The sequence below is a fragment of the Aotus nancymaae genome, unplaced genomic scaffold, assembly GCF_030222135.1.
Source record: "Aotus nancymaae isolate 86718 unplaced genomic scaffold, 86718_ANA_hifiasm-v0.15.2.pri h1tg000041l, whole genome shotgun sequence".
NCBI classification, from domain to species: Eukaryota; Metazoa; Chordata; class Mammalia; order Primates; family Aotidae; genus Aotus; species Aotus nancymaae.
This window is the reverse complement of record NW_026988455.1, coordinates 6,731,985-6,759,657: the sequence shown is the minus strand read 5'-3', so window position 1 is coordinate 6,759,657 and position 27,673 is coordinate 6,731,985. Positions and strand designations below refer to the sequence as shown.

Genomic DNA, 27,673 nt, shown 5'->3' with positions numbered 1-27,673 from the left:
GCAAAAAAGCCCATGGAGGCGGACGGCCCAGGTGCCTCTCCTCCACTTGAGGTCTCGCTGCAACTCATTCAGGCTCTAGGAGGCAGCCGTGTTAGGTAAATTCAAAATTAGGATTTCTAAAAGTTTGTTTCTGCACTTATGCCAGATCCACTGCTAACAGCTTAGTTCTCAGTGGAGGTTATTTGATTTAGAGGCCTATGGGTGGGACTAGGTTACTGAAAGTAAGCAATGGGCTTCCTTTCGTTTTTGTAAAGACCCTTTCTTGGCAGACTAGCAACACCCATTCCCCCAGCATTTAATTGGTTTACATGAAGGTTTAATCAAGCTCTGTATGTGGAGGAATTTAGCTGTTTCAAGAATGGTGATATTCCCTTATATATGTATAATTTAAACAGCACTTACAAATTCACTACCTCCTCCCACCTGCCTCTTATGACAGCATCAGGCTGAGTGCACTAAAAGCAAAACCTTTACCCCAAGGTTTAGCACTTTCTCCTGGGACCCTGAGTTCTTAAGAGAACCTGTTTTCTTGCTTTGATGGAAATTGCTATTCCTCAATAGAAAAGCTTCTTTGAGTATTTTCTCCCGAGGACCGTTCTACCTCCGTAACTTCAGTGGAGGAGGAAGCCAGATTTTTCTTACTGCTTAAGGCAGAGGAAACTCTCTGTTCTTTTGCTGAGGTCCTGCTGCTTGAGGAGGGAGCTCCGTCAGGGCTGCGGGCAGAGTTCCAGAAGAGGCCTATATTTTTAGCATGGCCTTCTTCACTTCCCAGCACCTGCCATGATCTGTAACCCAAGGGGCTACTTAAATGCCAGTGAGATGACTGAGGACGAGGCAGCCTGAGCTAATGTCCTAAAATACCACCCAAGGGAGGTTTTTGTTTTGGGAGCCATTTCATTTCTACTTCCTCTTGTTCCTTCCTAGGTGGTGGGGCTATTATAGATCCTGGCGGAGAAGTGTGACATCTGCCCTGGGAAGAAGTTAGAAAAAAATCACTGGATCTGTCTACCTTGACGCCAGCCATGGCTCCCAGTTTTTTTGTGTGTGTTGTTGTTGCTGTTTGTTTGCTTGTTTTATTTTATAATTTTGTTGTTCCTTCTTCCCTAAGGCTTCCAGTTTCAATCTGTCCACTGTCCTAGCCAGATGGAAGCAATGAAAGCATGCCTGCACGTATGTTTCCTGAAGCAAAGTCCTCTTTTGATATCCCTGAAAACAGGTGAAGATGAGAGACAAAGTCAGGTAATTTTTCAGATGAGATGATGGTAAAGGGAAGGCAAACCCCTCTCCTAGCAAATATAGCTCATGGAGCCCATTCGCCCTCAAAGATGGTACAAGCTGGGAATAGAAATACTTTCTCAAGAAGCTCGATACATTGTGGAGGACAGATGCACTGTGGGTCATAAAGGATAATGAGAACATCTTAGGATGTCTCTAATCCTGGAGTTTGACATCAGCCCGTCTATCCACAGCATTCCTTGGCATCACTGTCAGATGTACAAGGCTGGGCTGCTAAACCCTGGGGCTAACCCACTGTGGAAGTTCTTATGTGCCTCTGCTGATTTCTCAGGCAACTCTAAATTCTTCCAAATGCTGTGGAAGGCCTGGCATGAAGTCAAGAGTTTATTTTAAAAGGAAGCAAACCAGAACTTATATATTGAAAGGATTTTGTCACCATGATCAGTTTTCCTTTAGTTGAGCAAAAAATGTAAGCAGTAAAATCATACATATGGTAACACAAATTAGTTAAAAATGATATGTATTACATATATGCAATGTTTGTCATAAATGTGTATGATTACACACACATGCACACACGCGCACGTGTGCACACACACACGCACACGATGTGGGAAGTTGCTATCAATTTGATAACTGAATTCACTTCCTTTGAAGAAGTAGGAGGGGTGCTAGGATCAGATTTAGTCTTCAAAAAGAAATATAGCCATATCTTTATGGTTTAATTTTTAAAGTAGAATATATTTATGAATTATATAAAGTATTAACAATCTTCCAGTTTCCCTTCATTGTTATTTAAAAATATATTCTTGAGTGTATTACAGAAAATTTTGAAGGGTTTATAATTGCCTGAGTCTCTTAAAGGAAGAAAAATCCACTTTGGCATGTACATAAGCCAGAGCCTCACAGCAAGTAAAAACTAATTTAAAAATAAAGTGGTCAATTTCCTTTGGGGCACCCAACTGTTTTTCAGTGCCTACTATTTGTCAGACATAAAACTAGATGCCAGAAATTTAAAAGTGAACAACCTAGAATTCTGGCCCTCTGTAAGATCCTTTATTTCTCAGTTGTGGCAAACCCAAATTTCAAACGACCTACTGGAACTGTTGTTAGTGGTCTTTTACAAGTCACCCAATAAAATTAGCTTCATTGCTTTACCGTCTTTGTGTTTGGACCAAAAGCAACATGCCCCCAGCTCAATCATTTATTAAGTTTGCCACACCTGGTTCTTGATGACTTATGGATGTTTCCAAAACTCCAACCTACCTACAAAGGATAAAGATTTGCTTCATCAGGCAAAGTCAAAAGAATGTGCTACAGGCTGGGCACAGTGGCTCACACCTGTAATCCCAGCACTTTGGGAGGCCTAGACAGGTGAATCATGAGGTCAAAAGTTTGAGACCAGCCTGGCCAACATGGTGAAACCCCGTCTCTACTGAAAATATAAAAAATTAACAGGATGTGGTGGCAGGCACCTGTAATCCCAGCTACTTGGGAGGCTGAGACAGGAGAATTGTTTGAACCCGGGAGGTGGAGGTTGTAGTGAGCTGATTGCTCCACTCCTCTCCAGCCCAGGCGACAGTATTAGACTCTGTCTCAAAAAAAAAAAAAAAAAAAAAAAAAGGAATGTGCTACAGAGTCTAAAGGAATAGCAGCTCCAAATGTGGAGCTAAAAAATGCTTTTTGAAACAAATCCATATAAAAGAACAGACAGCAAGATGTTGACTGTTGTTTTTTTTTTTGGATGATGGAGTTGTTAGTAATTTCAGAAATTCTTTATTTTCCAATGTTTGAAAAATGAGCATGTTTTCTTTTATAATAAGTTCATAAGCTTGCCTAAAAGCTCCTTAACCATCCACAACAGTGCTTTACATATAAATAAGAGGCCTCCCAAAGAGACAGTTTTGAAAGGAATAGTGCTTGTGACTCTGAATTACCCGTTAGGTTACATGCCAGATTCTGCGTGTTCTGTCTTCACCATCACGGGTACTTGCGTACTCGTCCTAACGCCTCTCCTAGAAGGCATGCTCCTCACTGGCACTCACCTTAAGACTTCCACTGAGTCATAATACAAGTAATCATAGCCACAGACCCTCACTAGACGAGGCTTGGATGAGGCTAGGTCTTGAACCCAATTCAGACAGGCAGCAGAGTCCATGTTCTTAACCAAGAGACTATGTCTCCCCTCCTGATGACTGATGGGAGTAGGCCCACAACACATATTTACTGAGTGAGCAGTTGTTCCTAAGTGCATTGGAAAAGTACGGCCCCGGTATCTTGTAGTTACACATCGTTAGCAGCAATAGGAAAGCCAGCAGCCCGGATCTTCTCAGCTTGAGAAGAGAGAAAGCAAAGTTCACTGTGGCCTCACCTCTGCTCCCTCTCCTCAGCCTTGCAGTCTGAGTAAGGACAGTGAACTCATGGCTGGAACGAATGTGCTTCTCATGTCCTCCCTTCCGAGGAAGCTGGTTTGGCTTGTGACTTCTTGGTCTTCAGCCAAATTTCTCCAAGGCACATGTGCTGGTGGCTGCTCCCTGGGTTCCTGGGTTCCTCCATGAAGGGGAGTCCAGGGTGAGTTTTCTCCTCGGCGTCATCATTTCTTGGCGCTTGCTGAGCTGGTCGACCTGAGCACCCCAGCATTGCCGGAGGCAAACAGAAGGCCTGAGAGTGACAGCCTAGTCACTGAGCATGCCTGGCCTGGTGCAAGTCCTGTCATACATGAGCCCTCCTACCTAACCCAATGACCCAGTGGGGCCAGTTCAGAGGTTAGCACAAGGATATAGATTGCCTGGTTTGGGAGTGAACGTGCCTTCTTGGGCTTTGGAGTCACCCAAGCAAGGGTCTGATGAAGGCCCTTAATTGCATCCAGCCTCAGTTTCTCCTTGTAAACTAGAGATAAGAATATGTACCTCATCAAATTGTTAGGAGGGTTAAGCGTGCTAGCAGAACCACCGTGTCTGCCGCTTCCTCTCCAACATTCACATATGCGAAACTGATCAGGAAATTAACTGTCTCCCATTTACACCTTGAGACAAACAAGCTCACTTGTTTGCTGTTGGATGTGTTAGCCGTAGAAGCCATTGATGAATGAAATGGAACATATCCTGTCTTATATTTCACACAGAGGTGTTAAGCATACCAGTATCTGTGTCTGCACGTTTTTGGGGAGTTGGAAAGTGTTATTTTAAAAGCATAGGTTTTGCAGTTAGACCAACCTAATTTTGCAATTTATTAGCAGGGTGACATTAGCCGAGTCCCTACCTCTTTAAACCTTGATTTCCTCATCTGAAAAATGAACATAATAATAGTACGCATTTCACCAGATTATTATCATGATTGAGCTATTTAATGAATGTAAAACATAGTGCCTACCACATAGAAAAGTTAAATATTCTCTCTCTCTCTCTACTCTTTTTTAGACAGAGTCTCACCCTGTTACCCAGGCTGGAGTGAGCGCAATGGCATGATCTCGGCTCATTGCAACCTCCACCTCCTGGGTTCAAGCGATTCTCCTGCTTCAGCCTCCCGAGTAGCTGGGATTACAGGTGTCTGCCACCATGCCTGGCTAATTTTTTGTATCTTTAGTAGAGACAGGGTTTCACCATGTTGGCCAGGCTGGTCTTGAACTCCTGACCTCGTGATCCGCCTGCCTTGGCCTCCCAAACTGCTGGGGTTACAGGCGTAAGCCACCACTTCCAGCTAAATATTCTCTTTATAATTGTTATAAATTTATCAAAAGGTCCAAGGCATGTGTATACATGTACACACATATGTGTGTGTGTTTGTGGGTCCGTGTATAAAACATTAGCCCAAACACATTACTGTTGTTGCATCATTTGGGATTGTCTTCTTGACAATGAGTTTTTTTCTGCCCCTGAATTCCTCTGAGCACAATGGTGCCCTTCTCTGACTTGGCTTTCTGATTCCTGTTTTCTTCCAGGCCTCTTTGGTTTTTAGTTTTAATCAGATATTGCTTGTATGAAAATGCCAGGGAGATGGAACCTTGAATTCCTGCCAGGACTGTATCAGGTGGGCTCTGGGGGAGTCAAGATCTGACCTCCTCTTGTTGTACCATTAAACTTTTTCTTGACATATACCATACATACAGAGACGTGCTTATGTCATACTCATGTAGCTCGCTGGATTTTCACAGACCCAACAGACCCTTGTAACCAGCACCCAGACTGGGAATCAAAACGTTCCAGAAGCCCCTTGTTCCCCCTTCCACATATTATACCCCTTACAGCCACCACCATCCTGACTAGTTTTTTCCTGGTTTTGAGCTTTATCTAAATCTGGCCCCCTGGTTTTAAGGAGCTCAGTGGCTCTTTGCTTCTCCCTTAAATCTACACTGTGATTAGATCCCCACTTGTTTTTAAGTATTAATTAGTGTCAAAAAACTTGTATTCAGTAGCACCTATGTGTGCAAGACGCTCTGTTACTTCACTAAAGCGATGAGGCAAGAGAGATTGGTGCCTTCAGTGTGTTTTTTTGCAGTGTTCCTCATGCAGGGCTGCCTGCTTGAGCAGTTTCTCCTGGAATGAGGCATGGGTTTCCCACACTCTTCTCTCTTGTCTGGCTTCCAGTCTGTATGCCATCCATGAAAGTGAGTCTTCTCGGTAAAGATCCCAACAGAAGCTGACCAGTGTCCAGTTTCCAATTTCAGAATCCAAGGAGAGAGCATTTGACTGGCCCAGCTTGGTCCATTCTCGCTCATGGCAGCTGTGGCTAGAGGATATAGGGACACATGATGCTAAAAGGATGTAGACCCATCCCCAGAAAGAAGAAGAGAAAGGGGTAGGGAGAGGCTTGGAAGTTTGCAGCCAGGATGTTGGTCTGTCTGAGCCGGTTCCTTCCAACTCTGATAGTTTATCGCTTCCTTTTCTTCTCAGATGCAGGTTCTCCACCCAATGTCTAAGCTGATTTTTTTATTCACCTTCAACATCAAAGTTGCAATTCAGTAACATGGCTCGTGGAGCACTAGGGCCGATGCTCCCCAAACTGCCTTTGTGGGGGCATTTCTGACTCTGATGCCACAGCTGGCCACTGAGGAAGCTGGCTCTTTCATCTGGCTCTGAGGATTAGCTATGGTTTTATAGACACACAGGCTCTGCAGACTCTCCCTCTGAGGGAGGGGAGTGTTCTCTCATAGCACAGACCTGGCCCCTGAAAACTAATTTCCTGGATGCAGGGACCACCAACTGTTTATGATGATGATTATTACGGCAGAGCATTGGAATTCCTGCCCAGGTTCCAAAAGTCACCCCCATGAAGGAGTGTTTGCAGCACCATCCTGAATCCTGCACAATGTCGTGGTCAGAGTGAAAAACAGATCGTGGGGTCTGCAGTCCAAGCTCTGCTGTGACGTGTACAGGGCCAGAGATGGAGGCAGGGGACTGTGCTCACTTTGTTTTATTCACACGATCTCATCGAATAGTCACTGCAAATCCAGGTGGGAGACAAACCACTACTCCTGTTTTCATGGATGTGCCAACAGGCAGAGAGAGGTCAAGCATAACATGAGTAAAGCGAACCATTGTTTATGAAGTGCTTTCTCTTTGTTATCTCATTTTATCTTCATGAGACCCGATTTTGTAGATGAATTTCTTGTGGCTTAGTTTCCCAATTTTGCATGTGTCATAGTGCCAGAGGTTGGACAGACTCAGACCTCTGACTCCTATCCCCTAAGACTAATCTGCAAATGTGCTTCTGTAGTAAGAAGCAGATAGAGATGAACACCTTTAGATGATCCAGTTGTAATTTTATGCTGTTTCCGAGAAAGACAAGCTTATCTATGGATGGAGAAAATCGGGAAAGGACTGAAGGAGGAGGTGATATTTAGGCTTAGTTTTTGTAGTCTGAGCAGTAGTTGGACAAGCATTACTTGAGAGAAGAACAGTCCAGGAGGAGGAAAGGACACGCCCCCAGGCCTGGGGAGGGGTTATGTTCAGGGAATAGTGGGAAGTCATTTGATATACTGGGGAGTCTGACACGCAGAGTGGGGGATGAGGGTGGAAAACCAGAGTGCCTCTCACATGGGCTGTGGCAATTGTCTCCTTGACAGCTTGCGGCAGAAGGGTCAATGGGTCGACCACCCACAGCTGGAGGTCTGTGACCTCAGGAGAATCTCCTGACTAGGCTTCATCGGGGGATTCTTGTTGCTTCCTTGTTGGCTGTTGAATTATTACCCACTGGGTCCCTGTGGTTAGGAACAGGGTGGAGAGAGGGTCTGGAGCCATTATCTACCAGTGCTAGGGAGATCTAGCAACTTTCTAAAAGAAGGAACAATAAAACTTTTATAGACCATTACAGAGTCAGATGTTCCAATAAGATAGGGTTGGAGTGTGTGTGTGTGTGTGTGTGTGTGTGCGCGCGCGCGCGTGCATGCTTGTACGTGTGTGTTGTAAAGTTTGCAGGTCACAGAGGGTAGGGAGCAAGACAGCCGGGGTAACAGCCAGGCATGACCTCCTCTGGCCCCATGTTAGCTTCCTCCCTCCAGAGGCAAGGCTTATGGGAGGATGGTGTAGCCTCAGTTTCCTTACCTACAAAATGGGAAATTGTAATACCTATCACCCAGGATTGCTCCACAAATCCAATGAGACGTGCCAATGTGTCCTGAGATGTTACTTTCATTGCTATTTTGTACTATTATTAACCTAAAACCTTCCCATGGGTACATGCCTTCCTAAGTGGAAAATAAAAGTCTTTAGGAGTAGTGGCCACATCATCTATTCCTTTTAAGCTTTGATGGTGCCTAACAAGCATGCAACAAATTGTTTCAACAAACAAAATAGACAAATTCTTAGTAAGGTACATTTGCCCATGGCAGGAGCACGGCCATTGTTTCTGGGAGCCGCATCTGTTTCTGAAATGGTAATGAGCCAGGGGTCAGACAGCTGAAAGAAACAAGGTGGGTTCCACCCAATCCGTCAATACTTGCACAACAAACCTGCGCTGAGCTCTGTGAGGGTGGCAGGACGGGGGCTGCTGTGGCTGCCTGGAACCTTAAGGACCATGGCACCTGTGGAGTTGGCTTCTGCCCGTGGCTGAGCTTCACTTGGTGGTTGTGGACGTATTTGTGGAGCAGCCTACCTTTGAATGGACCCCATAGCTCAGACCAGGGACCCTAACAGTGACCATGGTGGACGGCAGCTAGAGGTCTTGCCCCATTTTCTCGTGGATCATAAAAGCCCTGGGGAGAGGGAAAGGAAGCCACAAAAACTGACCAACATGAGATGCTACGCTGAGCTTGGTTGGTAAGGAATTGGAGCCCAGCTGATTTAATTCAGAAGCATTTCCGATAGAGACAATTCTTAGAACTCCAGTGAGGTGCAAAGATTCATGTCAATTCTGTTTACAATGATGAACATTGTATAAAGAAATTGTTGACCGGGTGTGGTGGCTCACGCCTGTAATCCCATCACTTTGGAGAGCCGAGGTGGGTGGATCATAAGGTCAGGAGATCAAGACCATCCTGGCTAACACGGTGAAACCCTGGGTAATTTTTTGTATCTCTACTAAAAATACAAAAAATTACCTGGGCATGGTGGCACGTGCCTGTAGTCCCAGCTACTCGAGAGGCTGAGGCAGGAGAATTGCTTAGACCTGGGAGGCAGAGGTTGCAGTGAGCTGAGATTGCGCCACCGCACTCCAGCCTGGGGGACAGAGCAAGACTCCATCTCAAAAAAAAAAAAAATTGTTGTTGAAAAATTGTCCCAGGACCTGAATATTGGGGTGATGAAGGTGGGTGGGAGAGGACAGAAGCTGACATGGAAGAGCTCAGGACCAGTCTGCACACTTTTTGGGTGATGTATGTCCTTTTTGTTGTTATTGTTGTTTTGGAGAATTTACTTTGGGGATAAATGCTTGAAAAATTGGGGCCTTTGATATATTTGAGAAACTAGGAGATGCTACAGAACCACAGTGGTCTCTGTAAGTGATAGGATGGAGTTTGGATTTGAGCCTGTCATCCCACACTGTGTGATACTTTTGTGGTTAGAGAGTATGGCTTTCGGAGAAGGCAAAGGTATTTATGGGAAGTGAGGGCCTTTGTCTTGGTTACTCTTAATTTTATTGTCATCTTATTGTCCCCAGAATTCCTGTGTTGACTAAGTCCTCCTTTTGTCAACAAAGTTTCCTGCCTTGACTCCACATTGGAGTCTCAGAGTCTGGTGTCATCCCTGTCATTGTTGTCACCTGTTTTGAAGATATTGTTAATTATCTCAGAAACCCAGAGACTACACAAAGGAAAACTGTGGAGGTGCGGTTAAGGAGAGGCTGCTTCTCCCGAGATTTCAGTATGAAGGACTATGTTACAGCCCCATCATCCCAAACGAAAGTGAATTCCAGACTTCAGAGCTGTACACCTTTGAGGCAAGTCTGTGGGAAGCTCTACAGGTGAGAGGGGTGCCTGGCTAGGCGGGTCCAGGTGCCAGGTGAGGGGGAGTCGGTGTTACCTAGGGCAGCAGAGGGAGGATGCCTTTGCAGGTTGAAGATAGTCTCATATCACTACAAGCTGATATTTGTTTCATGACAATCTCCACTTGGCTGAGGAACTTCCATAGTACCAATCATAGAGTTGGCACTCCGTAAACGCTTCCTTGTTGGCTCTTGGATTCATGACTTTAGAACTGAGGGGCACAGCCGTGGGGCCTGCAGCTGAAGTCCTGCAGACACTCCCTGAGTCAGCCTGGGCCTTCTGCAGCATGGCTGCCCCCTCAGCCCCACCTGGGCCTGAGCTCCAAGGATGGGCTTCTGACTCACCTACCATTTCTACATTGACTCCCTAATGCTCCAGTACTGGGCTCCTCTATCTTGTCCCTCACGCCCACCTTGCAGTCATCTCTTGGTCTGAAGTCTTGCCCTTGGGCCTCAATTCCTCCCTCTGATCCATACTGTCCATCAAACGTGGATCTGCATGAATGCAGTGCTCTGACTGGCCACCAGGATCATGTCCCTCAGGCCGTCCTGAGAGGCTTGTCTATCTGGATTCCTAGGATCACCTATTCCCAAAACCATCCTTTCCCAGCCCTGGCCCTGCCTGGGGGAGTCACTCTGTATCTTAGCCAACGTTTGTGTGACCTCGTCCCTGTCCACCAAGCCATAGCTCATCAGCTCAAGAATCATGAATCCAACAGCCAACAATTAAGTATTATGGAGCACCGACTATATGACTGGTACCACGGGAGTTCCTCAACCAAGTGGAGATTGTCAGGTAACAAACACCAGTTTATAGTGATATGAGACCAAAGGCGGAATTATCTTCCTTTACCCTTCTGCAAGAATTATGTGATGAAATGTATTCGTTATATATTGCTGCATAGCAACTTACCTCAAAATGTAATGGCCTAGAATAAGAAAATGTTTATTTCTTATATTATGGGTCAGATATGAAGAAGTGGTTTAGCTGGCAGCTGTGACTTGAGGTCTCTTATGAGGTTGTACTGAAGATGTGAGCTAGACTGCAGCTGTCTGAGGCTTGTCTGGTGCTGGAAGATTTACTTCTAAGGTAATACATGCCTGCATTTTGGTGCTGGTTGCTGAGAGAACACTGCATTTCTCCTCGCCAGCCTCGTGCTGGCTTCTTGAGCGTCCACGTGACGTGGTGGCTGAATTCCCAGAGCGAGTAGTCCAGGAGGCCAGAGATGAGGCAGCAATGTCTTTTATGGCCCAGTCTTGGAAGTCATAGACTGTTGGCTCTACCATATTCTCGTGCATAGGTCAGCCCCAATTCAGTGTGGTGGGGACAACGATAGGAGGTGGGGTCACTGGGGGACATCTTGGAGACTGACTGCTGTCCCAAGGGCTATTCAGCTTAAAGGCCAGCTTATCTCTTTTTTTTTTTTTTTTTTTGAGCCGGAGTCTTGCTCTGTCGCCCAGGCTGGACTGCAGTGGTACAATCTTGGCTCACTGCAACCTCCGCCTCCCAGGTTCAAGCAATTCTCCTGCCTCAGCCTCCTGAGTAGCTGGGACTCCATGCACATGTGACCATGCCTGGATAATTTTTCGTATTTTTTTAGTAGAGACTGGGTTTCACTGTGTTAGCCAGGATGGTTTCGATCTCCTGACTTTGTGATCCCCTGACCTTGGCCTCCCAAAGTTCTGGGATTACAGGTGTGAGCCATTGCACCAGGCCACATTTTTTCTCTTAAAGAGATAGTCATATTTGTTTACTGCTCTATCTCCAGTGCTGCAACAGTACCTAGCATATAGTAGGTGCTCAATACATATTTAGAGAATGCATGATTTTATGAACAAAAGACATTACTTTCAAGAAGTGCTTTCTAGTTTGTAAAGTAATTTTCCAGATGTTTTACAAGTTGGTTCCTACCTCCGTGAGGTATAGAGGGCTCGTATTATGAATACTACTTTAGAGAAGAGTGAACGTATAGTCACATATGAAAACCATTGTCCGAATTCACCCAGCCCGGAAGCTGATGCTCTTTCCTTCACGCTCTCCTCCTATCACATGATCATGTCATGACCCCAGTTCCCTGGGCTTCACCCATGTTCACTGGCTGTGAGGTGGGTGTCTTGAAGGGTAGATAAAATGACCTCTGGGAGGCTGGGACAAACCCTTTTTATGGTTTATGGGCAGGTCTGCCATGACGCCAGGGACATTTAAACAACAAGGCTCGCAGTTGCATGGATGCTTTCAGGACAATTCTTAACTTTGTTTTCCAAGTGCAAACCATCTATGTATGATTACATTTGATAAACTGATACAAATTCTAGAAGACGGTGACCTGCTGTTTAGCAATGTTGACAGTCATTAATGACAGTGCAGCTGTAAGCATCCCTTAAAGGCATCAGTAGGTTCTTAGAATAGATGCTATGAACATATAGATGATTTACTTAATCTCACAGGAGAAATGTTTTTAAGGATACCTGAAGTCATGGACAATTTCAGTGTTTTCCAACAGTTATTTTTTTCCCCTTTTTAATATATTTTAGAGATGAGGTCTTGCTCTGTTACCCAGGCTGGAGTGCAGTGGCACGAACTTAGCATACTGCAGCCTTGAACTCCTGGACTCAAGTGATCCTCCCACCTCAGCCTCCTGAGTAGCTGGGATTGCATGTGCATACCACCATGTCTGGCTCTTTATTTAACTTTTTGTAGAGATCAGGCCTTTCTATGTTGCCCAGGCTTCATAGAAGAAATATTTTAAACACAGACACAAACTCGAATTTTTCTTTAGCTAAACAACTGAGAAAAATCAGATAAAAATTAATAAATTATGAAAGTGATAAAATCAACCCAAATAATTTTGATTTTAAGAAACAGGTTGTAACAAAAGAACTCTTAGTGCCAAAGACATTCCTTCATTAAGAAGAAGAGGTACATTTTGAAGATAGGTAATGAACAGGGTCTTGGACAGTTGGTAGTCCCATCTCTAGGGAGGGCTCATCTGGGAATGCGGGGGCTTCCGAGAGAAGGCACGTCTCCCTCTCAGCCCAGGCCCTGTGGGATACAGCTCCTAACAGCCTTGGCCAGACAGGGAGTTCCAGTGAGCTGGGGTTTCTCCTGCAGGCTCATGCCCACCCAGCTTCTCTTCTGTCCTATGGGACCCAGCCTCTCTCTAAGAAGCCAATTAGGGGTTCTTAGACATGAGCAAATAAAAAGAAACCCAGAAGAAACATTCCGGGGCTGAACACGGTGGCTCACACCTGCAATCCCAGCAATGAGGCAGGAGGATCACTGGGATTTGGAGGCTGCAGTGGTCCATAACTACATGCCACTGCACTCCAACCTGGGCAACAAGGGAGACTCTGTCTCTGAAACAAAACAAAGAAACGTTCTGTGTTTATTTAAAAGAAATGTTTGCTCCCCTCCAATTCTATCCTTTTGCAGTTTCAGAAGAAACTTTGTCTCTGGATTAGTCCAGCTGAAGTTATTTTTCTTGCCATCCGTATGGGGAATTTTTCCATTTTTCAACAAGAAAATAACCCTTGGGCCAAAGGAACTGTGAAAGTGTTTAGTCTCCAGAAAGGCATGCAGTCTTTCAGGGCAGCGGAAGCTGTGCAACTCAACTTTGGAGAGTGCCATTGTGTCATTTATGAAATAATCTTTCTTGCTTTTCCTTTGTGCACCCAGCATCCAACTTCTGCGCCCCCACCCCAATTCATAATAACTGCCCTTTAGGATGTCATGGGGAGATTTATTAGGGTGGGGTGCTGTTGGAATGCCACACGATTATCCGGATGAGGCATTTCAGAACCAGAGTGTGGATGTGGGTGTGGAGCTTGGAGACTGGCTATAGTCTCAGTTCACTTGCTGGGTGGTCACAGGAAAGTCGTCTCCCCTCCTCGTGTCTCAGTTTCCCCACTTGTCAAAACACAGTGTTTGAATGGGATCATTTCACTGCTGAATGATTTTTATGAATTATCCTGAAGGGCAGAGGGTGAAGCTCGGACCAGGGTAGTTTCTACAATGATTTACGTGAAATGAGTGATGAAGAAGGCCATTCTCTGTATATTCTTGGGGAGTGGATAGGGGACGGGGCAGAGCTTTGATTTTTAAAGTGTATGTTCATATTACTTGATGTTCTTTAATACATTAATTTTGGGTTTGTGATATGTGAGACCTGTTAAAGCATGGGCTCAGAGAAGGGGACCCTTTTGCCAGGGTCTTGCCCAGATGGTGGATGACTCATTTAGTAGATGCCAGGGTGGATGGTTGATGGCTAAAGATTACACACTTAAACTAGAAAATAATTTGAATCATAGATAAAGTTCCATTTAATAAGTGTTCCTCTGGGAATCCTTCCGTAATCTCTCTTCCTCCCTTATTGACAGAATTAATCACCATCCTTTGATCCATTCCCACATATATTTTTTATGGCTACAAATATCGCACTGTAATATATAATTCAAAAACAAGTTAATATTTGTTTCACTGTATCATTGCAGGCCAATGAATATCAGGAAATACTTGGTGGGGAGGAAGCAAGGGCTGTGACGGTCAAAGCAAGGTTGACAAAGACGTGGCTCAAGAGGTCAGTGACTGAAGCTATCGGTCAAGGCAGATCAGGAAGCCAGGTAAACAGTTACGTACCAGGAGACAGTCAGAAGGCCCAGGTCAAAGCAGGACAGAGGCCCTGAGCAGTAGATGTAGTAGCAGTGAAAATATCTTGCAGCCGAAGCCCCTCCCGTCCCGGCCTGGGGGCCTTTCACAAGCTTCCTGCTGAGCCAGGTGTGGAGGGTGAGGACCCACACCTGGCCAACCTGCCATTTGCTGGCCCAGGAGGGATCCTGAGGGAGGTAGGTGAGTGAGGCTAAACAGGGGAGCAAACCCATCTGTCTGGGTCAGTTTGGGTTGTATAGCAAAGTACCATAGACTGCTGGCTTCTCAACCATTTATTCCTCACTGTTCTGGAGGCTGAAAGTCTGAGATCGCGGTGCCAGCTCGTCGGTTTCTGGTGAGGGCCCTCTTCCAGGTGGCAGACTCCTGACTTCCGGTTGCATCCTCACGAGGTGGAAAGAGAGCCGGCCAGTTCGCTGGCATCTTCTTGTGAGGACACTAATCCCGTTCCTGAGGGCTTCCCCCTCAGGACCTAATTACCTCCCAAAGGTCCCACCTCCAAATAGCATCACCTTGGGATTAGGATTTCAACACATGGCTTTTGGCAAGACATACAACACTCAGCTCATTGCACCATCTCATGTTTTTCTATGACTGAATTTTCATGCAAATAAAATATGCAAAGCAATCTATTGAAATTAAAAGACAAAATATAACATAATAAATTCGTATCAACTTTAAAAGTCAATATCACTTAGATTAAAATTATTTAATCTTTTGAAAATGCAATTAAATCTTTAGGCATATTTTAGTAAAATGAAATCTATTTATTAATACAATTCTAGCCTTCAAGGTCTGCCTGTGGCCAAAATAAAGAATTAATATCAGGCTTTTTGTAGTTATGGATAGGCCTGCAAATACACAAATTAAAAGTATTGTGTATTTGCAGGCCTATATTTGTATTTGTAGGCCTAATATTAAAAATATTTTAAAAAAGATTTGTTTAATATTGCAAAATATTTTCCAGCCATCATGTGTAGCTGTTGTGAATACTGCATTAATTTCTGACTGCTTCCAGAATCACAGATTGGAGCATTGAGAGAAGCAAGAAATAGACACTCAGCACTCCTAGGAAAAGATACTTCACTTTGCGGGAATCTGTCCATTCACACAATCTGTGAGGAGGAACAAGGTAAGTTAATTAATTTGCCTTAATTTCTATCTGAGTTCATCTGGGGCTCACATCCTGCCCATCCTCCAAAGGGAAGAGTCCATCTCCAATGCTGGCAGTGGCACAACCCACAGATCTTCATGGTAGGGATTTGGACAAGGTTTCTTTTGATTCCCAGACACAGGAGATGTGGAGAAGTGTTTCTCTGGGGCCTGAATGGTTTTGCTCATCCAAGTGGTGTTTAGGGTTATTGCTGTGCTGTGCCAATGCTGAGTTCTGTATCCTGAGTGACAGAAATGCTCTCAAGTTCTTTAATATATTAATCTATTTTGGGTTTGTGATATGTGAGACCTATAAAGTGTGGGCTCAGAGAAGGGGACCCTTTTGCCTGGCTTTTTCCCAGATGATGGATGACTCATTCAGTAGATGCCCGTGTGGACAGATGATGGCTAAAGATCACACACTCCAAATAGTAAATAAATGAAATCATAAAGTTTCATTTTTTAAATATTCCTCTGTGATGCCTTCCCTAATTTCTCTTCACTTACTGACAGAATTAATCATCATCCTTCCATTCCTACATCTAATTTTTATTATTACAAATATCACACTGTCATATAGAATTTAAAAGTATGCTAATGTTTCTTTGGCTAGGTTGCGATCTCGAGCATCGTGACCTTAATTGTCCCTGTGTTTCCAGCAGGTAGCACAGTGCTTGATATTTCATAAAGATGTGGGCAGAAGTGGACTATAAGCGTTGGGAGTCTGTGCTTTGAAGCCAAACCTTCCTGGGTTTGAATCCTGGTCTTACCACTTCCCAGTTGGGTGACTTTGGAAGTTTCTTAACACCTCTAAGCCTCAGTTTGCTCCTCTGAAACTGGGGATAGTGACATTCCCCGCTTCATATGGTTGTTCTGAGGCTTACTTATTTGTAAAATGTTTAGTACAATGTTAGCTGTTGTAGCTGTTCCATTATTTATCACTCAGTACATCTCCAAATCGAACAATCTCCGTGTTCCGCCTCATAGTATTGACATGTGGGCAAACCAGGCACTGCATACCAGGCCACCTGCAAGGACATTGCAAGGAGGCGTGATCGTTAGGTCAGTTTCCAGACTTAAAAGGGAGACTGAGTGTGTGGAAGATTTGCAAGTCTTTGAGCCGACGGGTAGGGAAGAAGGATTAAGGATTAAGCTAAAAGAGTCCTGGGACAGATGAAATATTGACCTTCAGTTGTTATTCTCCTCCTGGAGGGTGACGCTCTCTGGCAAATATTTCCTACACTAATGGGCTGGTGGTGATGGCCCTGTCCAGAAGCAGCTCCCGTCAAAAGCTGAGAAGATGAAGAGTTGGTGTAACCTGAGACCTCACTCCAGCAGGCCTGAAATCACAGCTGAGATTGCAGGAGCATTCTGAGCAGCAGCCTTGTGGGGGCTCTACTCCATGTCTAGGGTGACTGTGTCGTGTTTATCAGGAATGACCTGGCTGTGTCCTGCCGCTCCAACCTGGACAAAATGCGCAGGCTATTGTGGACTGTATGTTCCTATCTCTCAGCAGATTTTCTTTATCATCTGCTTTGGCCCTGGGAGGCACCTCGGCTTTCCACGGCCCCATGGACCACAGTATTTGCTATTTTGGGCCGGGTAGTCAGGGTCTGCAGCTGTGTTCTCTGTCATCCATGGAGCAGCCATTCGACAAGTATTTCGTCAGCTCTGATTCATCTTCAGGCAGGGTTCCAGGTGCAGAGGACAGGGAAAGTGGAAGAAGGCTCTCACTCCAGGTGGCTTATACTCTTGCTGGGAAAAGCTAGAGGCTGCTACTCAGCTGCTAGTCTAACAAATATATGTCCTAAGTGGCGAATCAGTGCTTTGAAAGGCAAATGAGGGGCCGATAGGGTTAACTGGGTTGTTCAAGGAGGGGGTCTTAGAACAAGAGATGTTTCTTTCCATGTTAGGATGATTTCCTGGCCTTGCAGGTTGCCTGTTTATTTGTAGTGCCCACATAAGCATCAAAGGTGCCACCACCACCCAGTTGTCACGATTTAGGGTGAAGGTGGGGGTCAGAGTCTTTCCCAGACTGGTATGAGAGTGTAATTCTTAGAGCAACCTGGATGGAGTTTGCAAATTACTGCTCATGAACACCTTAGACTCTGGAACAACTTAGAAAAATTGAAACACTGTGCAACAGCTCTGCCAGCTGAGAGATGGGATGGGAGAAACCAGAGCTCCTGCTGGAGTGCAGTGTCTTAGAGTGTGGCTTGCCATCCGGAATGTATCTCTAGTAGCTGTGAGGCTATGTCAGGCTGTGAGGCCAGGTCAAGGGTCTGGCTGACCTGAGATCAGATTGCAAGGACCACACTGGGGCTTGAAGTTACACGCCCATCTTAGATGCTCTAGGATCTTAGGGCAGGCCAGAAAGAGCTCCATTTGCAAAGCATTGCAGATAGGAGGGGGGTGTATATCTCTGAATCATGCTCTGGACTAGTCCCAAGGGACTTACAGCAAGTTCCTTATTTAAAAAGTTTATTCAACTTTAAGAGTAAGACCAGCTTTGAGGGTTCTAAAGAGCGATTAGTACTGAGAGGACAGACCATTCAAGGTAGCTCCAAAGAACTGTCATCAAATAGGAGTAGCTTTGCCACTGCAAAAAAACCCTGGATGGGGTTCACATGAGGAGAAACTTCAGCACATGTCCATGATCATTATCATACTTTATTATACAAGAGGAGTCATTAAGTACCTACTGTGTGCCAGGCACACAGTATGTGCAGATCCTCATAGCAGTGTTGCTAGCTAAATGTCACTTCCCTCATTGCGCAGGGGAAGCAACAGAAGTCCAGAGATGTTAAGTAACTTGTGGAAAGTCACACTGCATTAAAGTGGCAGGGCTGGGACTCAAACCTAGATCCGTCTGACTCTGAAGTCTGTGCTCAGCTTCACAACTGTATCCACAGCAGCAGCACAGATGTAGTAGCTTTGGCATCAGGAGAGCTTTGCCTGAGAGTAAGTGCTGGAGACTCAGAACCAGCTAGGATTCTAGGTTGGAAGCAAAAGAAACTGAGTAATTCTCTTTCTGTCTCTTTTTTTTTTGAGATACAGTCATGCTCTGTCACCCAGGCTGGAGTACAGTGGCACGATCTTGGCTCCCTGCAACCTCCGCCTCACAGGTTCAAGCGATTCTCCTGCCTCAGCCTCTTGAGTAGCTTGGTTACCGGTGCGCACCACCACGCCGGGCTAATTTTTGTATTTTCAGTAGAGACGGAGTTTCACCATGTTGACCAGGCTGGTCTTGAACTCCTGACCTCAGGTGATCCGCCTGCCTCAGCCTCCCAAAATGCTGGGATTATAGGTGTGACTGATTAGCTAATTTAAACAGCAAGAGGGTTATTGGAGCCACGTAGAGTCAGTCAAATACTGACAGACTGAAGAACCAGGCAGGGTCCTGCCCCCACAAAGAGTCACACAATGAGAAGTTCCTCTAGGCAAGTGTTGGATGCTGGGAAGCCAGAACAGAATGACAGACATCTACGGCCGATTCCTAAGATGTCAGAAGAACAAGGAAGATTGGATTGGAACCCCAGCAATGAAAACTTGTGGTCAAATGTAGCTAAAAACTATAGCCATTGGTCCCCAAATATCATCACCTATGAGCAAGTCACCTATACAGATCTGAGCAAACAGATGATAGGAGGCTGGGCTCACTGTGGCTCATGCCCATAATCCCCAACACTTTGGGAGAGCAAGGCAGGTGGATCGCTTGAGTTTAATAGTTTGAGACTAGCCTGGGCAACATGGTGAAACCCCTTCTCTACAAAAAATGAAAAAATTAGATGAGCATGGTGGTGCGCGTCTGTAATCCCAGCTACTTGGGAGTCTGAAGTGGGAGGATCGCTTGAGCCCAGAAGGTCGAGGCTGCAGTGAATCCTGGTCGTGCTACTGCACTGCAGCCTGGGTGACGTGGCAAGACCTAATTTCAAACAAACAACATAACAGGTGTTGGAGTCATTCCTCACACAACCACCAAAGTGGCAAGCTTTTGTAGTGATCGCTCCCATGTGGCACTCACCTCAGGACCCACTCATTCTACCCAGCCTCCACGATGCGGGTCCTTGCCTGCTGCTATCCGCGCCTTCGCGTAGCCATCCCCTCTCACGTTGAATCAGGGCTGACCTGATTCACCTGACCTGATTCAGGTGATTCACATCCACCTAAACAGTGGCTGTGCTGATGCGTGACTTCCAGAGCTAGGTCGGAGAGGCATTGCAGCTTCTTACTTGGTCTCCGGGATAGGTAGTTGTCGGGGAAGCCCGTCGCCACACTGTGAGAACACCCAGGTGGCCTCATGGAGAAGTTTGTTTGGAGAGGAACCAACCTGCCAGCCATGTAAGTTATTGAGTTTCGGGTTTCATTTGTTACACAACAATAATTGCAGGTGAGAAAGAAAGGAGGTAATTTGTGTGCAAGCGGTAAGTACCGGAGCAGTGTCTGGACACTGTCGCTCCCAGGGCTGAAAGAGACCTTGTGGCTTGTGTGGACATTTCCTTAGTAATATCCCTCGCAGGCGCTCAGACTCTCAGCAAACCTGGAGCTCCCTTAGCTGTCTTCAGATGTGGTGGTTGTTTGCAAGATGTGATAAATATCTTGGCTTCCTGGGGCAAAGGTAGAGCAATGGTGGGGCCAAGGGTAGGGCAGTTGAGGAACAGCCTCCCCTCTGTGGGAAGTGTCCTGTGGGCCCTTTACGCCTGCCTGACCGCAGACCTTCATGTACTGTTTTTCCTTTCTCTAAAGCAGGGATTAGCACAGTATGGCCTCCGAGTCAGCCACTCGATGTTGTAAATAAAGCTTTTTTAGAATCAGCCGTGCGCATTTGTTTATGGATTGTCTAATGCTATTTTGGTGCTTTCATGGCAGAGTTGAGTAGTTGCAACAGATACTGTATGTGGCCTGCAAAGCCTAAAATACTATCAGATCTTCTGAGAAAAATGTTGCTGATTCTTGGTGGAAACGGTCAAGTATTGCTGACTAGCACGGCTGAGAGCCAGAAAGGCAGCATCAGTTGTCCACTCTGTCCCCAGCTCTACAGAGGACAGAGGGGCACTACAGCCTCTCCCTTTCCCTCTCTCGATGAAGGACTTTCCAGTAGGACAGATAGTGGAAGTGTCAGAGGGAATGTACTCAAATCCTGACACATGAGCCAATAGATGTTTACCCTCTATTGGTTATTCATTGCCATGTCACAAATCATCTCAACATGTAGTGACTTAAATAATCGTGATTCCTCATCGTATCTATGAGTCTGAAATCTAGGAGTGGCTTAGCTTGTTGGTTCTGGCTTGGGGTCTTTCATGAGGTTGCAGTCAAGATGCTGTCCTTTGGGCAGAAGAAGCGGACCCTCTTCTTCGTCTCTGTGTGGTGGGATGGAGTGAACTACGAGCAGGCAGTCAGGAGACCTGGATGTCAGGCCTTGCTTGGTGCCTGACTTCCAGAGTCTTTGAGTCATGTTTCCTGTTGGAGCTGCGGTTTTCTGCTCTTTTGAACTCGGGTCAGTTTTTCATAGAGGTCCAGACCCCAACACTTAGCAAGTTCCTTCATCCTTGTGGACTTGTTTCCTCATCTACAAAATGAGGATAAAAACACCTCCCTCTTAAAGTATGAGGAGTGAAAGAGCCGGGCCATATAGTGCCTAGCTCATTATCATTTAGCTGTCATTACCAGCAACAGATAGCAATGTTAAAATATCTGACGCCACAATTTGCTCTGAGCCCTGAGAACAAAGGGCTTCTGCTTATTCCCTCCTCCTTCGTCACTTCAGCTTCTTGCTGATTGCTTCCGAGGCTGGCTCTAGATGGTTATGCTCAGGCCCCTGGCGTAGGCCAGGGTATCTGTTTCCTTCCCCAGCCTCTGGTGGTGAAGGCACGTGCATATTTGTTAACAGCTAGTTGAAATTAGAAATCAAACAACCAGCCTATCTCGTGGTTGAGCCAATCTTTGGGACAGCTGCAAGGTATGTGATCACAGGTGGCAGTGATGGAATGGATTTCTGACCTCATCTAGTCCTCATCAGATCACCTGTCCAGCCCGTGGGGTCACCATCCCTCCTCACGAGTCCTGTTCGAGCGGTTAACTGAAGCACCATCCACCATGCAGGGTTTCTGGAAGCAGCTCTTCGTCGCCTGCAGACCTGAGGCCTGCCAAAGCCATCGTGGCTGCTTGCCCAGACCCACTCTGTGGTCAAGCCATTATGTGAAGCCTTTTTTCCCAAGTCCTCACCCCACTGTAGAGACCCAGTGGATGAAACCCCTTGGGCCCATTCCTGTTCTTCTGAGTCTCAGCCCAGGCCTCTTCCTGTGCCCATTGGCTCCCAGACTCTCTCCCTGCACTGTTCTGTTCTCTCCTTGGGTGCCCTGGCCCCTATCCCCCTTTCCCTGACCCCTTCACTGCTCCAAGCAGCACATTCCCCTGTACACTTAGCCTTTTCCTGGAACATTCCCTTCTCTTTGTAGTCTGACCTTTCAGATAGGGGCTTCTTATCCTCACATGCCCCCTCAGGATCAGGGGGACAGTCTGCAAGCCTCCTGGCTCCCCTTCTAAACTCTTCATCTCGTGAAAGCCCAGTTCCTTTAGACTAATGCCATTCAGCCCCCCTCCCCATCCCTAATGCTCACCACAGCCTTATAGTCATCCCCTTCGATGCCCTGACCACCTTGGCTCTGGGGGTCCTGGATCCTTTCCATCCCAACTCCCTCATCATCCCTGGGCCCTTTATCATCTATGAGGATGACTTTTCCAGGATCCCAAACTTGACCTCCTAATTGCCAAGAACAGTTTCAGACCTTAGCCACCCACTCCCTTCCCATCACCAAAATGACGTTCCCTACAAAACCTCAAACCCAGACATGTCACTTTAAAGATTATCTCTTGACCTCCCAGCTTGCTTCTTCTAGGCTCTCTACATCAATTTTTCAACCTCCTTGTCAGCCCAGACCTACTGGGCCCGGCTCTTTCTCACTGTCCTCCAGCCTCCTTCTGGCTTCACGTCCTTTTTCTTCTGTCTCAGATTCATGGTTCTTCATTGGAATCACTCCCTTGCAGACACCTCCAATTCCTTTGCTTTTCTTCCTCCCCTTCTCACTACCCTATTTATCATAAAGCTTGGCATTAGTGCAAGGCTCTTGAGTTCGCAGAGCTTTTGAAAAGGCATGGTTTCATTTTGATATTTCAGTGGTCACGTATGATGCAGGACAGGTAGCAGGGAAGGTATGCCTATTTCTGGCCGACACATGAGTTATGAAGCAGCTTTTCCAGAGTTGTCCAGAGCTGAGCTTCAAACCCATGTCTCCTGGCCTGTAGTTCACCTTGCCTCTAGATCAGGGTGGGCTTTGGGTCCATACCTTCCTCACCAAGTATCCAAAGCCCAGCAGAGGGAAATGTTCCCAAAGTGTGCCCACATGATGATGGGGGCAGGAAAGGCGGCATCCAGGGGAGTGTGACTTCACAGGCCATGGATTGCTGAGAAATCCTTTCCGAGAGGCCAGCCTCCTGAGCCACGCCAGCTGCCAAATGCAAAACCAGATGCCATTGGTAACACACACACTGTCTAAAACAGAATTCCTCCAGCTTCCCAGCCTTCTGCAAATCCCATTTTCTTTCCTTATTGGGGCTCCAGGGGCCGAGGGCCCCGCATCACTCCACACATCAAAGGCGTCACCAGGTTTCCCAGCACAACTCTCAGAGGCTTTTAACCAGCCTTTGACAATAAAATCGCTTTTAAATAAAAACCAAGACTCAATATTCGGCAGGAAAGGGATTAACAGGATCAGCAGGGGGATGACATCATGCTATTTTTGTTGGCATTTCCCCAACTTAAGGGTGAGGAGTCTGGGTGTGGAGGGAGAATATATATACTTTTTTTCTTTTCAACTGCCTTGGCCACTCTAAATCTAGGTCTGGAAAATCCAGGGACTGGCAGTGGCTGGCACAGCTGGAGGTGGCCTCCAGCACGGTCAGGGCATCCACCAGCCTGAGGGTTAGGACACGGGGCCTGCATGGGAAGAGCATGGACTGGGAGGAGCTTTTTGCTGAGTCATTCTCCCAGGGCCTCAGGCAAGCGGAAAGGAAAGGCCCCTTTTGGTGATCAGACCCAGAACTTGCCGAAAGCTTCCCTCTACAGTGGGCAGACATCCCGGTACAGCTCTCGGAGACAGAGGGGGCTGGAGCAGAGGTCCCGAACCTTTTTGGCAGCTGGGAACAGTTTTGTGAAAGAGAATTTTTCCATGGACCAGTGTGGGTGGGAGGGATGGTTTTGGGATGATTCAAGTACATTACTTTTATTGTGAATCTTATTTCTATTATTATTGCATTTTAGTATATAATGAAGTAATTATACAACTCACCGTAATGTAGAATCAGTGAGAGCCCTGAGCTTGTTTTCCTGCAACTAGAGGTCCCATCTGGGGGTGATGGGAGACAGAGACAGATCATCAGGCATTAGATTTTCGCAAGGAGTTTGCAGCCTAGATACCCCGCATGCGCAGTTCACAACAGGGTTTGTGCTCCTATAAGGATAGAATGCCACTGCTGATCTGACAGGAGGCAGAGCTCAGCAGGTAATGCAAGTGATGGGGAGTGGCTGTAAATACAGATGAATCTTCTCTGGCTCACCCACCACTCACTTCCTGCTGTGTGGCCAGTTCCTAACAGGCCACAGACCAGTACAGGTTTGGGGGTCCCTGGGCTAGAGAATCTGGACCTGGCTTATCCATATACCGGCCTCTGGGTGATGGCCACCAGGATAGAACAGTAACAGCCTTTGAGGACACCTGCTCCAACGGCTTCCAAATTTATATAATCTTTAGTTAAGGAACTCTTGCTTCAAATGAGATAATATACATACTGGCTACAGATGGCTGGAGGAAGTGGAACTACCACGCTTGGAGCCTCCTGGCTGGGCCTCCCCAGTGCCTGAGGCTGCCTTGAATCCTAACACCAAAAATACAAATTGAAACTCTCTGACCATTCATTAATGTAGTGACCAGTCACCAAGTGTTTGCTCCATGCCTGGCAGTTCTCCAGGTGAGCCAAGTCAGGCACAGTGCCCTTTGCCCTCTTGGGGCTTACAGTTTGATGCACAAGATAGACGTCAATCAAATAAGCACATAAATAAATGTGAACTCCCCCTCCCCTCCCTTGACTTATACATAAGGAAAGTGAGTCATGAAAGTGTCATATTCTTAGCCAGGCACTCAGGCTATCATTATCAAGTCTCAAGCAGCCTTTCCAGCTTCGTTTCATGTTACTCTCCCACCTGAACCCCCTGGAGCATCTGGAGCCTCAGGTGATGCATGTTTCTCAGGTATAACTTATCTTTTCTCACCTGCAGTTTCCCTGGCCTACCTGGTGCTCCCTCCCGTCTTTCTCCCTGCCAAACATCCCTAACTACCACTGGGAAGTCCACTGACAACCCCACATGTCCAGAAGTCCCCTCAGTTGGAGATATTCTGCCCCTGTCCTCAGCCTCCCTCAGCACCTATGCCTGGTCCAGAGAGGAGGGGAGGTCCTGGCATCCATTAAGGAGCAAGAAACCTTGGCAGCATCTTCATCCAGCTACCGAGAACTTAGATGGGTCTCCCAACCTCACAGAGGAGCCCGTGAGCTCACCCTCGGAATTAATGATTTGTGCATCCTTCCACTTAGGAAATTCCCTGAGGGCCAGGATTGATTTTTCTCTTTCTTTGTCCTTTACCAGTAACAAGTCCAGTGGCTCACTGGAAGCCAAAAATGGCCTTTGTTCATTGACTGGGGTATCATATTGGGTTCTCCCTGGTGCGAAGTCTGTCAGTTTTACACTTCAGGGCTGGCTCTGCAGAAGTTTCACTGAGTTTTGTTTTCATGGGAAGACTGAAGGCACATTTTTATCAAGAGTCTAGGTCTTCAAGTTTCCATCCACCTGCCCTGCCTTGGGAAACTCCTGCCCCTCCTCACCAAAATTTCTAACTCTCCGATTGCATCTTTTCCATGGCTCCTTTCCATGGCTCCTTCCAATGCCTCTGCCCAGGGACATCAATTCTAGAATGTTGGCCATTCAGCCCTTTGCTAAGCCATCCCTTTCTCTCGACTCAAATCCTAGGGCCCAGCGGGGACAAAAAGGGAGGAATTCTGAGTCCTGCAGTCCATGGCCAGTGGTGGATGTGGATGCTTCTTATTGGATTTCTTCTCAACAGTCCCATCAGTGTGAGCTGCAGGCATGCAGGTTCTATGATGTATAGCACCACTAAATTATACATGTGCTCTTCTCCCCAGACAGTAATTAACTTTGGGAACTGTTTAAGACATACAAGAGAAATTCGGCTGTTCGGTGGTGTGCTGGAGGTGGTCTGTGCTGGCTTACAAGAACTGTAGGATAGAAATTTTCAGGGATTCTATCAGCCAACTGTTAAACATTGCCATCATTATTAAATTATAAATTCCATAAACTTGTAATTAAATACATTATATTAAGAATTTTAAAACATGCTAAAAATGCATTATTTCCTAATTATTTTGCTATACTTTTACTGTTATCTATTGTGTCTTTAATGGTGGAATACCATGTGTGTGCTACTGCACATCATTACCCAACTCCAATGCCATTGAAATCAGCCATTGTGGGAATATTTACACCATGGAAATTGGCAAACACTCCAAATCAGGGCTGTCTTCCCCACACCCAGGTTAATGAAACTTCACTAGCACTTCATTGGAGAAAGGCTACCTTTCCTCAATTTGCTCTGTACTTCTCCACCTTCCTCAGTTGGCCACATCATTTTGCAGGGTAGCATCTGGTTTTTTGCCTCCTTTGCCTGGGGCCTGTTGGTGCTAATAATCCTGAATGTCAGCTGCCTTAATTACTCAAGGAAGGACAAGTCACTATCTTAGGGGATGAGAGAGTTGACGATCCTTTTGGAAATGAGAGGTATGCTTTGGCTGCTTGGTGAGCACAGGCCTTAGCCCTGCTTGCTGGGGTGGGGTTAGGGAAAGCTTACCTAAAGAAGTGGCGCTTGAACTAAAGTAGATTTCACATTCCTGGAGAATGTGTGGCTTGTGCGATGGGGTAGGTAAAGTCATTGGATAAACCTGTTTATCATAGCCGCCATAGGATAAACCTGGTTCCTCTCTCTAGAGCATTGGTTTGCTCAGTGGTAAGTAGTTAAAAACATTATTTAAAAAAACAAAACAGGCTAGGTGCTGTGGCTCATGCCTATAATCCCAGCACTTTGGGAGGCCAGGCTGGTGGATCAGGAGGTCAGGAAATTAAGACTATCCTAGCCAACATAGTGAAACCCCGTCTCTACTAAAAATACAAAAATTAGCTGGGCATGGTGGTACATACCTGTAATTCCAACTACTCAGGAGGCTGAGGCAGGAGAAACACTTGAACCTTGGAGGTGGAGGTTGCAGTGAGCCGAGATCATGTCACTGCACTCCAGCCTGGCAACAGAGTAAGACTCTGTCTAAAAAAAAAAAAAACAAAAAAAAAAACATGAAAACATTATGTAGAGGAGTACAAAATTTGGAGGAATTTTAAAATTAAAACAAGAGACTGCAAAGACATTTTCCCCACATGATAGGCTCTTCAGGCTACAGCCCCAGACCCCACAGACACCTATTTGCTCTCCTCTGACATTAAAAGTCTTCTGGTAGAACATTTTGAGGATCCCTTAGCTAAAGGTTTTTGAGATAGCAATAGAAATTAACTGAACAGAGGGAGGGGAGGAAGTAGCTAGGGCATTCCAGAAAGCAGAATTCAGTAGAAAGAGCAAGGGCTTGGATTAGATTCCTTGGGTTTGAATTCCTGCCCTGCCACGTCTTGACTGTGTGACCTTGAGTAGGTTACATAACTGTTCTGTGCTTCTGTTTCCAACAGATGTAAGCTGGGAATAGTAATAGTACCCAACTAACAGGTTGTTGCAAAGATGAAATTAGAAGTGTGTACAGCACTTGAAACAATGTTAGGGCTTGCTCTTTCTAGTTCTCCTAAGTAGAAGGACTAGCACCAGCGAAGCCTGGAGCCTGGGCAGCCATGCTCAAGAAACAGCCAGATCTTCCACATGGTCAGGCATAGTGTGTGTGTGGGGAGAGGTGGTAGAGGCTGGGGAGCTTTCCAGCCTCATCTGCAAGGAGACCCATGGTGCCACACGCTCAGCTGCCCCTGGGCCACTCAGTTCCCCTGGCAGGGTCTCTCTGTGCAATGGGGGTGGGCTGGGGACT

General features: G+C 46.2%; 1 long non-coding RNA gene across 1 annotated transcript; it reads left to right on the top strand.

Moving 5' to 3' along the window:
• The first annotated feature begins 939 nt into the window (after nt 1-939).
• LOC105710657 (uncharacterized) lies at nt 940-15,431 on the top strand. Its single transcript, XR_001105846.2, has 3 exons — nt 940-1,239; nt 14,146-14,231; nt 15,336-15,431. It is a non-coding gene; the product is annotated as an uncharacterized LOC105710657 (long non-coding RNA).
• The last annotated feature ends 12,242 nt before the right edge of the window (nt 15,432-27,673 follow it).